Genomic DNA, 10,930 nt, shown 5'->3' with positions numbered 1-10,930 from the left:
GCCCGTGTGTACGCGTGCGAGGGAGGGGAGGCGTCGGCGTGCCGTCCCGTGAAGCGCTGCCCGTGAGGAATCAATGGCAAGGCTGACCGGCGGCAGCCTTGCCATTGATTCCCCGCAGGAACCGAGGCCGTTGGGGGAAGACAAGGCGCCGAGTCGCTGATGCGGCTGGCCCGCGTCTTTTTCGCGCCAAAACAGCTCGCCTCGGCGCCCCCGGGCGCCCCAGCGCGTCGGGTTCGGGCTGGGTCCGCCGGGGCTGTTTTCGGCCTAAGCCGGCGAAAATCGGGCTCCTGGGGGCGCGACTGGGCCGTTTTTTCTGTGCCGACGCGAAAAAAATCGCCTGGAGAGGTCTTCCTGGGGGCGCGGCTGGAGATGCCCTAAATAACCGCTGCAACGGACTGGCTTTTGCTCCGCTCGCGTGCTCTGCATGCCACTCGCTGCTATGCATGTGTGGTAACTGCGCCCCACTGATTGCTCGGGATGGCAACGGATTGACTAGTCCTTGCTGCTGCATGCAATGGATTGGCTCGTAGTTAATGCATCAGTTACTTCCTCCGGTCCTTTTTACTGTGCACATTGTATTTACCAAAAGTCAAATTTAGCTAAGTTTGACCAAATTTATATTAGAAATTATTAGCATATATAATATCTAATAAATATAATATGAAAATATATTTCGAGATGAATCTAATGATGTTGGTGTTGTTATGTAAATGTCAATAATTTTTTATGTAAACTTGGTCAAAGTTGGATGAGATTGACTTCAGACAAACCTAATATGCAGAGTAAAAAGGACCGGAGGGAGTACATTGGAAGCTAAAAATCAAGGGCAAAATGGGAAGGAGACGGGAAAAGGCCAGCGTGCAGAGCAATTGGAAAAAACCCGAAAAAACATAGGCGCAGAGAAATAAAAAATGGAGGGAGTACTTGTGGGTGGCAAACCAACTTTTTAGACTAGCCACGATGGGAGTAACTTCAGCCGTAACATCGAGTCCAACTCAGCAAATTTGCTTATGTGGCAGTGAGTTAATGAGGAGGGAGGTAGTTATAGTAACTTAGCTAGTTACTGTAACATCACATGTCCCAATGCAATATGAGTCTATAAATAATAAATGAAATTTTGCATGTTACCATACTTATGTTACTACCCACTATAAAGATAGTAACATAATCTAAGAGATATGTATATGTTACTAGTGTATGTTACACACCATTGTGGCTAGTCTTATGCTGAATGAGAGAGGGAAGGGAATCGTGTATGCCGCTGCATTTGCTCGGTCTGGTTTTGTGTTAATTAGCATGATGGTTAGATTAGCCTTTGTTAGTTTGTTCTCCTTTTTTGTGCCGAGTGGGGAGAAGGGTACCCCGCTTTCAGGTCCCATGTCCTCTTTTCTCATTGTTTGTCTATCCCCTATCCTGGATAGCAGAGCACTGAAGATAGTCAACTTTGTTGTGCTGCGTGTGATTTCTGCCTCGCTCATCTGTCCTTTTACTCCCCTGATGGTCCCTGCTGCTGCTAATCCAGTTGCAGTAGATAAGGGCGATCAAAATTCTGAAACTAGAATGTTTTAACTTGATGCAACTTTCCTTCTAGTGCTGGTTTGCTCTTCGGTTTCCACAAAAATGAAATAAAAAGGTGGGTTTCTCTTTGGTTTTTGCAAAAATAAAATAAAAAATTGGTTTGCTCTTCAGTTTATCACATCACATCAGCTGGTAGTAGAGGCAGCGCGAGAGAAATGTGAATGTGTCATGATTGTCATGCAAACACACATGTAATATGAAAAAAAATGGCCTGATTGCTTGCCTGCTGGTAAAAAAGAAGGAAGAAGAAGAAGAGTAAAAAAAGGCAAAAGCTGCTTGAAATGATGCGCACCGCATTCTCCGAGATTCTGAATCGCGCCTTTCTGAGGTTTATGCATGAAGTGGCGCCTTTCCGAGCTGGAATGATTCAGTTTGTCTGTTTGTTTCGGTGCTGTGATCAACAGTGGAAGCTACTAATAGCACTAGAATCGCTTCTTGTTGTCTCTGATGGATGGCAATGTTCTTGTATGAAGTAGTACTACTACTTCTTGTATGAAGTAGCAAGTCATTTGTGTTGCCGCTTCTCCTCTTTGGCATCATCGTCGATGGTGGTCACCTGTCTATCTATTTATGAGAAATGTGATCAATCCCTAGGCAGTGAGCTTGGTCATTACACTCTACCATGTTGATTTCACAAGCCCCTCCCTGCACCAACTTGTAATTCCTCGTGATTTGCAACTGTCACATTCATCTTCACGTGGTTGAACATCAATATCTCTTGACATACCAGGTGATCCATTTTCTTAGGGATAATTAGTTTTATGCCCATAGTTGTGTCCTACTCGGATGTTTTACCGCTATTTTTCAAAAGTCACCGGTTCTGTCCAAAGTAACTTTGCTCCTCTTATGCTTTTGCCCTTTGACCGTTTGACCGTCACTTTAAAAACTTCATAACAATAGTAAATCCGAAAATTGCAAATAAGATACTAAAATATTCAGAAAAATGTTACGTATATGTCAATGTCATTTGGATTCATGATAAAAGTGTTCGAAAGTACCTAGGTCTTATGATACCACATTGGACAATAAATTCTAAAAATTCAAAAATTCTAAAAAAATTGGTGGCTAAGAATGACAAATATTTTAAGTGCTTGCCAAGTTTCATATGGGAATGACATTTGTGGAACTCATGGGAAAAAAAATTCCCTAATGAAACTTGGCAAGCACTTAAAACATTTGTCATTCTTTGCCAACAATGTTTTTTTTTGAATTTTTTTAGATTGTATTGTTCATGGTGCTATCATAAGAGCTAAAACTCGAATGGGCACTTTCCAACACTTTTGTCATGAATTCAAATGACATTGACATATAATTGATGTTTTTCCGAACATTTTAGCATCTTATTTACATTTTTCTGATTTAGTATGAATTTGCTATGAAGTTTTCAAAGTGACAGTCAAACGGTTAAAAGGCAAAAGCATAGGAGGAGCGAAGTGACTTGGACAGAACCGATGGCTTTTGAAAATTAGGCATAAAACAGTCGAGTGAGACACAATTAGGGGCATAAAACCAATTATCCCATTTTTACCCTAAATTTCCAAAAACCCTCAGTTCTACCCAAGCAACTTCGCTCCTCTTATACTTTTGCCCTTTGACCGTTTGACCGTTACTCCCTCTGTAAAGAAATATAAGAGTGTTTGGATCACTAAAGTAGTGATCTAAACGCTCTTATATTTCTTTACAAAGGGAATACTTTGTAAACTTCATAGCAACTTCATACTAACACGGAAAAATACACATAAGATATCAAAATGTTTAGAAAAACATAACCTATATGCGCTTGTCATTTGCATTCATGACAAAGATTTCGAACTCACTATCTTTACATCCAGAGAGAATCGACCTAACTACTGCAACCTCCAATCACTTGTGCATAGAAACTTCCTTTATTCTATTTAGACTTTCAAAGCATCCGGCCGTTTATTCATGATAAACTTCGCGAAGCCTCGGTTTGCAAAGCATCCAGCCATTTATTTTGTTGCGAGTTCTTCCTAAACTGATTTTATGTGTTTTTTTCTTTCTTTTCTGTTTATTTTCATTAATCTTTTCCCCTTTTCTTTACTTTTTTTCTTTATTATTGTTTTTTCTTTCTTTAAAATGCATGAGCAATTTCAAATCCGATGAACTTTTTTCTTCAAAATTGATGGACTCTTTTCAAATTAGATGACCTTTTTTAAAACTGGATGAACTTTTTTCAAATCCGATGAACTTTTTTTTTCAAATTTGATGAACATTTTGTGAAATTGATGAACTTTTTTTCAAGATCGATGATCTTTTTTACTAATTTGATGAACTTTTATTCAAATGGATGAACTTTTTTTCAAATTTGATGATTTTTGTTTCAAAATTGATGATTTTTTCATTTGTTTTTCAAATTCAACAAACTTTTTCATACCTTTGATTTTGTTTTCTCAAATTCGTGAACTTTTTTTGAAGTTTGTGAACAATTTTCAAAAACGATGCACATTTTTGAATTCACATTGTTTTTAGTTTTTTGCGAATTGTTTTTTATTTTTCTCCGGCCTTCTCCAAAGTGAACGGTTGACTGCAATTATTCTTTCTTTTTTTTTTTTGAAACGGAAACTGCAATCATTCAATCGCGAGCTGTTCAATTCGATCGAGCAACCGGGGAGGCCGCGACCGCTTGTGCAGTTTGGATCACATCAGCAATACTGCTGCATGCCGTGACTTGCAAGATCAACGCTCGAGTTAGCACATCTGCTAGTTCTACTAACTCTTTACTGGGCGTGTCCGCGTGTGAAATGAAGGCACAAGGGTTGGACCAATATGGTCAGGCAAATTGAGAATTTTTTTTGAAACTATGATGAATTTTTATAGCAAATTCGAAAACTATACGCCTTAGTACATAAAACTCAAAACTATGACCCTGTCGGCCTTCTGTTGGCCGAAGAGGGCCTTTTCGGCCTACCGTTGGCCGAAGTGAGCTCTTCAACCTCCCGTTGACCGAAGAGTAGCCAGATGGGCCAAAGATAGTAGCTTCGGCTTACTCTTGGCCGAAGAGTGGTCTTCGGCTTCCTGAAGGCCGAAGAGTGCCGGACCCATCAAGGCGCTTTGCCTCGTTGCAGCTGCACGTACATACGCTGACTCATATGCATGCAGCAGTATGGACCCGATCTCACATGCATGCAGATGCACGTACCTGTCGTTCCATCCATCGATATCACATGGCATTTATCTAATCATGCGCGGCTGGCCGTTGGTGCTATTGTATTATCTAATCACCTGCTGCATGTACTAATGCATGTGCGCTAGTACGCGGCTATAAGAGCAACTCCAACCGAGCCGACTCAATTCATCTGTGCGTAACTATTTGGGTCGAAACGGACCAAAGCACTGGTCCAAACGCACGGACCCAAACCCAAACCGCGATCTCGACGCGAGTACGACTACGCTAACCATGATCTCTAGATCATTAACGCTTTCGGTCTACAGGGGTATGTAGACACCACTCTCCTCTCATAGATGTGCATCTTCTAGATTGATCTTGGTGATCGAGGCGGCGTGAGCTGCTCATGGCGGAGCAGCGGCGGATGGCGGCATACGCGGCCGACTCTCCCGACTGGGAGGTCTGATCCGCGTTCGAGCACGAGGAAAACTGCCGTCGTGGCATGCAGGCCAACCCCGTGTACCCCGCGCCACCCCTAAAGATGAAGCCGGAGGAGGAGGAGGGCGGCTAGCGTTGGGTGCATGCGTCGACCTAAACGTCCTGCCAGCGTTGGGTGCATGCGTCGACCTAAACGAAAAACCGGACACATGCATCCGTTCGGCTGACCCAAACGTTCGCTTTTTGTTCGTTTGGATCGTCGGTTGGAGTTGCTCTAACACACACTACTACTACGGACCATGCACTTGCACGTGATTGGCAAAATAATCCTGCACTGGTACTAGTATACGTAGATAGTACATCCACATGCAAAGCACTATTTTGTATGATGAATTTCATAGCAGACCGCTATTAGCAGTATACAAAATGTAGCTCCTAGCCTCAAGGCTCCTACATGCACATGCGGTACCATCTCCATCACCAGATGAGCGGGCACGTGGACGTACAAACTTTGCATGCCATGTGAGATCGATGGATGGGTGGATGGAACGACAGGTCAATTCCATCGAGTCTGTAACTGCAGCGAGGCGAGCGTCTGGGACATCACATGCATTAGTACATGCTGCAGATGATTAGATAATACAGTAGCAGCAAGCCACCAACGGCTAGCTGCGCGTGATTAGATAAATGCCATGTGAGATCGATGGATGGGTTCGGCACTCTTCGGCCTTGACGAAGCCGAAGACCACTCTTCGGCCAATAGTAAGCTGAAGCTACTGTCTTCGGCCCAGCTAGCCACTCTTCGGTCAAGTGGAGGCCGAAGAGCTCACTTCGGCCAACGGTAGGCCGAAAAGGTCCTCTTCGGTCAACAGAAGGCCGACGGGGTCATAGTTTTGATTTTTATGCATTAGGGCGTATAGTTTTCAAATTTGCTATAAAATTCATTATACTTTCAAAAAAAATCCGCAAATTGACACCCGTTCCCAACTGTTACTACAACGGGCGACTTCCTCGTTTCGCTTTCAAGTCAGAGAGGCTATAACGGATCAATTCTGCCATTCATCGCTGCTCCCAGTAAGTGACTCAGTGCCCCAATCTGACATGCATCTAATCTAATCGTCTATGTATGGACTGGTGATGGGAGGCATAAACATCATCATTCCATGGTTATTAGAGCATCTACAACCCGACGCCCCATATCCATTCTAAACGCCGGGCCGGGTTGAACAGTCACTGCCTAAACCTAAAATTGTCACCCAAACGGACCTGCCAAATCTGGTCAAACATCCGGATTAAACCGACACTCTTCATCTCCACTTCATATCTGAGGTGGATATGGGGATTCCCGGTCACACGCGGACACGCCCGTCACGTAGGATCCGACCCACTATGGCCCACCCGACCCCACACATATTGAACCCTATCCGCACTCTGGACGAAACCCTAGCCACATTTTACTCCACTCCACTCTCCTCCGCCCACAAGCTCCCGTTCGGCTATCCCCAACCTTCTTCAGCATTGCAGGCATCGGATCTGTGTCCTACACCTCCTGATCCGTTGACTGGGAGCTCCTCCAACGTGGCCCCAAGGAGGAGATGGCACCCGCTTTGCTCTCCGCCGCTCCCTGGAGGAGTCTGCCAGGCAGCGATCGAACTCCATCTGGCGGGAATTCATTGCATCCGCCAAAACGGTGTATGAATCCGGCCCCAGGGTTGTCGCCGCTGCCTCACCGAGGTGGTGCAGTCTGTCTGGTGTCTGAACGCCGTGGTGGATGCGCAACCTCTGCGTTGGCGCCAAGGCGGTGGTGCGCAACTGCTTAACATCTGACGCAAATATGGCGCGACGTGCCCACCATGCGAGGTAGCGGGTGTGGGAGTTCGCGATAGTCTTTGCGGCAGACATCGACGAGGCGGAGTCGCTCTCTCCGGCGCCGGATATGGTGCCCGACAACCCCTAGCATCACAACTGCGTAGCGGTGGACTTGTTCGGCTCAGACCACGACGGATCCACCGGTGACGTGCAGACACATGCTCAAATAAGGAAGAGTAGGACATGGTAGACGGCGGTGGCTCATGTCCCATGTCCTACTCTACCTCGCCGGCTACCGGCCCTCTACTTCGGGGGCTTAGCCGGCGCCGGACATGGACAGAGCGGACAACAAAAAGGATGGTCACCGGCGCAAATTTAGACTAGGTCTATGTTGCATGTAATCGTATGGATTTGATGATTTAAAAATAAGGTATCTGGTTGTGAAAATAATTTGGTGTGTGTTGTCCAATCACCGCTCATAGACGCACCCCGGATCACGGCATGAGGAAAGAGCGTTCCTGGGGATCACACTATGAGACCCGTTGCCGTCACTCATTGTCTGTTGCGCAAAGCCGATTAGTTGCAATCGGAGGTGGCCCCGATAGGCAGGCCGTGTGAACTGGCAGATCCAATAAAATTGGAACGATGTAGAGAAGGTTAGCATGGCCCCCGTGCAAGGATGACACACACAAAAAAGAAGAAGCCCCAATAGATAAATTTTTTTGCGGGTGCCAATAGATACATTTCAGAGGGTAACCCGCAATTTGCCACGGAACTCTTCAATTTTAGAGGTAATTTTTATTTTTCTCGCAAGCGTTATCATGACAATTCACATTTCGTGCATACCGGGGAGGCGGTCCAGCCAACGCAGACCTCCGCCGATGCTACTGAGTTGCCCATGTAGCCTGATTCTTTCGGTTTTGGGAAGCTTCAATTTGTTTTTTTCTTTCTTCTTTTTTGTCTACCGGTTTATTTTACATGGTTTATCTTCCTGTTCTATTAATATTTTTCATAATTGGTTAGTAAATTTGTAAAATTCCATTAATATTTTTGAAAATTTGGAATACTATTTAAATTCTTGGAGTTTTTTTTGCATATTCATATAATTCTAATCCATGAAGAGTTTTTCATACCCATTAGCATTTGAAATTGCAAGGTTTTTTTTAAAAAAAATTGATGAACATTTTAACAAATCATGAATAATTAGACCCATGAACATTTTTTAGAGTTTGCAAATATTTTATTCATATTAGTGAACTGATTTAAAATTTGTGAATGATTTTTGAAATCTAAGAATATTCTTGGAATGTATCAGTTCCACCTTAGTTAAGAAAGTTGAATTCTTGAGGGCATGTATATTTGATCTACACTAGGTCACGTGTATGACAAAGTTTAGTATGGGGGTGAGAGATTTTCAGTTAAGTCTCTTCTTCATACACCTCGCGGAGTTAATCTAGCAACTTGAATAATCATACTTGATGATGAATATAGGTATCTAGAGTTTGTTCCCAAAGCCTAGAAGCCACGTAAAATAAATTTTTGCATAAACCAATTAGAGGCGTCTAACTTGATTTTGCAGGTTGCATGTTATGTAGTATAGCTTTTGCCATATTGATGAGAACATGTATGAGATGTCTATATGACGTAATATTTAACATGACACGCAAGTAATAGCCTCTAGTTGATTGTCACTTTTATGACACGTGTGTCAACGTTATATAATGCAATTTTTATACAGTAGCTATAGAGATAGTGGTGATAAAATATAGATTACATATGGTAGTGACAACTTTATCAGGCCGCAAGCGAAGTCGAAGAAGAAAAAACTGAAGAAACGAGTCATGCAGAAAAGTTATTACACGACAACGTTTTCTGCTGCCACGGCAACAACCATTGAAACTTGTGCCACAACATCATTTTCAAGATACGACGACAAGGAGTTTTGGCAGAAATCTGTTTTTGCTAAAACTACTGTCACAACACAGTTTTTGGCTGCCACAACAATGCTTTTGGCTGAATTTTTGCTAAAACGAAGAGAACTTCTCTGACGGAAGAGGCTATACCATATCATGCTATTATGTTTATTCCTTATTTTTTGTACCGTTTTGATTGCGCATTAGTCATTTCTATTATGGTGGTCTCTTGTTCTAAAATATCACGTAGTTATTGTTCCGTAAAGTGTAGCACCGTCTACAACACATATCTTTTTGGTGTACACAATGTCCGCATGTGTACGAACGATCAGAGAGGTGTAAGGCGGGTGAAGGGCAGACGTCACAACGAGATCACATGGTTGTATTGACGTTCAAGGGTCGAAACGTCCTAAATTCGGAAGACGCTCATCAAAGATGAAAAAGATTCACATTCGGTGGCCGGTGGCGGGGAGGAGAATTCCGGTGCCTCCGCTCCGGTTAATAGTTTAGGTTAGGGTATTCTCCACGCAGGTGTGGCGCTCGGGTGGATTGCGGTGCTTCTTCTTTGAGTTTATTTTCCGGGATCTGATCCTCCTCGACTTCGTCCATTTAGATGTGGTCGACAAAACCCCGTCGCAGATTCCTGCCATCTCCCTGGGCTGTGAGGTTAATTAGGGTGTCTAGTCGTGTGGCGAGATCTGATGTCTGGTGCTTCAAATCTTTTCGAGAGTTCAACGGTGACGACTGCGGCTCCAGGATGTTGGTCCTTAGGGGTACGCGCACGAAGACTTCCCGGGTGTCATCGAAAAGGTCAAGCCGGCGCCGATAGCGGCACGTCGGTGGCTCATTATCGGAATCTCGCTGTAATTTTAATTATGTCTGAGCTGCTTTGCACTTCTGGTGAACTTTAATAATAGATCTGGATAATTTTCGCATTTTTTTTATTTTCCATTAAACAACCCTAGCTAAAGGTATAGGGTCCGCAAGTTAGGGACACGTGCGATGGTGGTTGGTGAGGTACAGCGCAGCTTGGCGGCAGCCTGACACGGTGAGGTAGTGTGGTGGCGGGCCGGCGCGGGGCGATGCAGTGAGGGAGGGGAGAGGTGAGGCGAGCCGCGGGCGGGGGTAGTGTGATGGAGACACGGTGCTGCGTGTTGACGGAAGGGTCTACTCCCGTGAAAGTTCAGGCGGTGTCCTGTCTATGAAATTATACAGGAAGAGTCATATTCCCGTAGATGTGAGGGAGGTTGGGGGTGAAATAAACACGATCTCGTAAAACAAAATCAGGTTTACGACAGTTGTTGGAGGGCTAATTTTGGTTCAACATCCATTAATCTGTAGTCTTTTTTACGGATATATAGTAGAGTTATTGGAGTTGCTTTTAGCAAAAAAAAAAAAAAAACTTCGCTCACCCGAACGACCTAGTCCTGCCCAGAGTTTACTTGCAACCGGACTGACCAATCAAACGACAGCAAAGCTACTACTCTTTATTACTTCTTGGAACAAAAAGTCAATTTGATAGGAGTCATCCTTTGCAACTTTCAACGCATAATTCTTGTGGGTAATAACATAAATTCGACACAAGGCAACAGTAGAGCTGAACTTTTTTGTTATAGACGCACAACCCATTTGGTAAATTGATCTTATCATTATCCATGCCGTCGGTGATTTGACCTATGAAAAAATATATAGACAAATGATTGGCATTAGTATGATTTTGTGTTGATTAACAAAGAAGCACCAAATGGCCCAAGAATGGAAAAAACACAGTCGTCATGCACTAAAAAAATACCAACTTCTAGCATAAACAGAAAATTAAATTATTACGTGAGTATAGTTGGCCAGTGCATGCACATACTTGTAACGACAGATTACCCGAAGTAGAGTTCTGAATCGAAGGCTTACATTGTGTCTTAGTAGCAAGGCATACTAGAAGAAGTAGAGAAAACAGGACTGGCGCGGTCATGTACTTGTCCATCTAGATAATGTAATGCAACTGTGATGCTTGTTTCTGGTTATTAACGGATCGAGATTGACAAGGAAATATGTGTTCTAAGCAAAACTG

At 43.7% G+C, this 10,930-nt stretch overlaps 1 non-coding gene across 1 annotated transcript; it reads left to right on the top strand.

Moving 5' to 3' along the window:
• Positions 1-7,562: 7,562 nt before the first annotated feature.
• LOC119326914 lies at positions 7,563-7,666 on the top strand. Its single transcript, XR_005158270.1, has one exon. It is a non-coding gene; the product is annotated as a U6 spliceosomal RNA (small nuclear RNA).
• Positions 7,667-10,930: the final 3,264 nt, after the last annotated feature.

Source organism: Triticum dicoccoides, chromosome 6B (genome assembly GCF_002162155.2).
Source record: "Triticum dicoccoides isolate Atlit2015 ecotype Zavitan chromosome 6B, WEW_v2.0, whole genome shotgun sequence".
Classification (NCBI taxonomy): Eukaryota; Viridiplantae; Streptophyta; class Magnoliopsida; order Poales; family Poaceae; genus Triticum; species Triticum dicoccoides.
The sequence above is the reverse complement of the archived record's forward strand: the minus strand, read 5'-3'. Positions and strand labels throughout refer to the sequence as shown.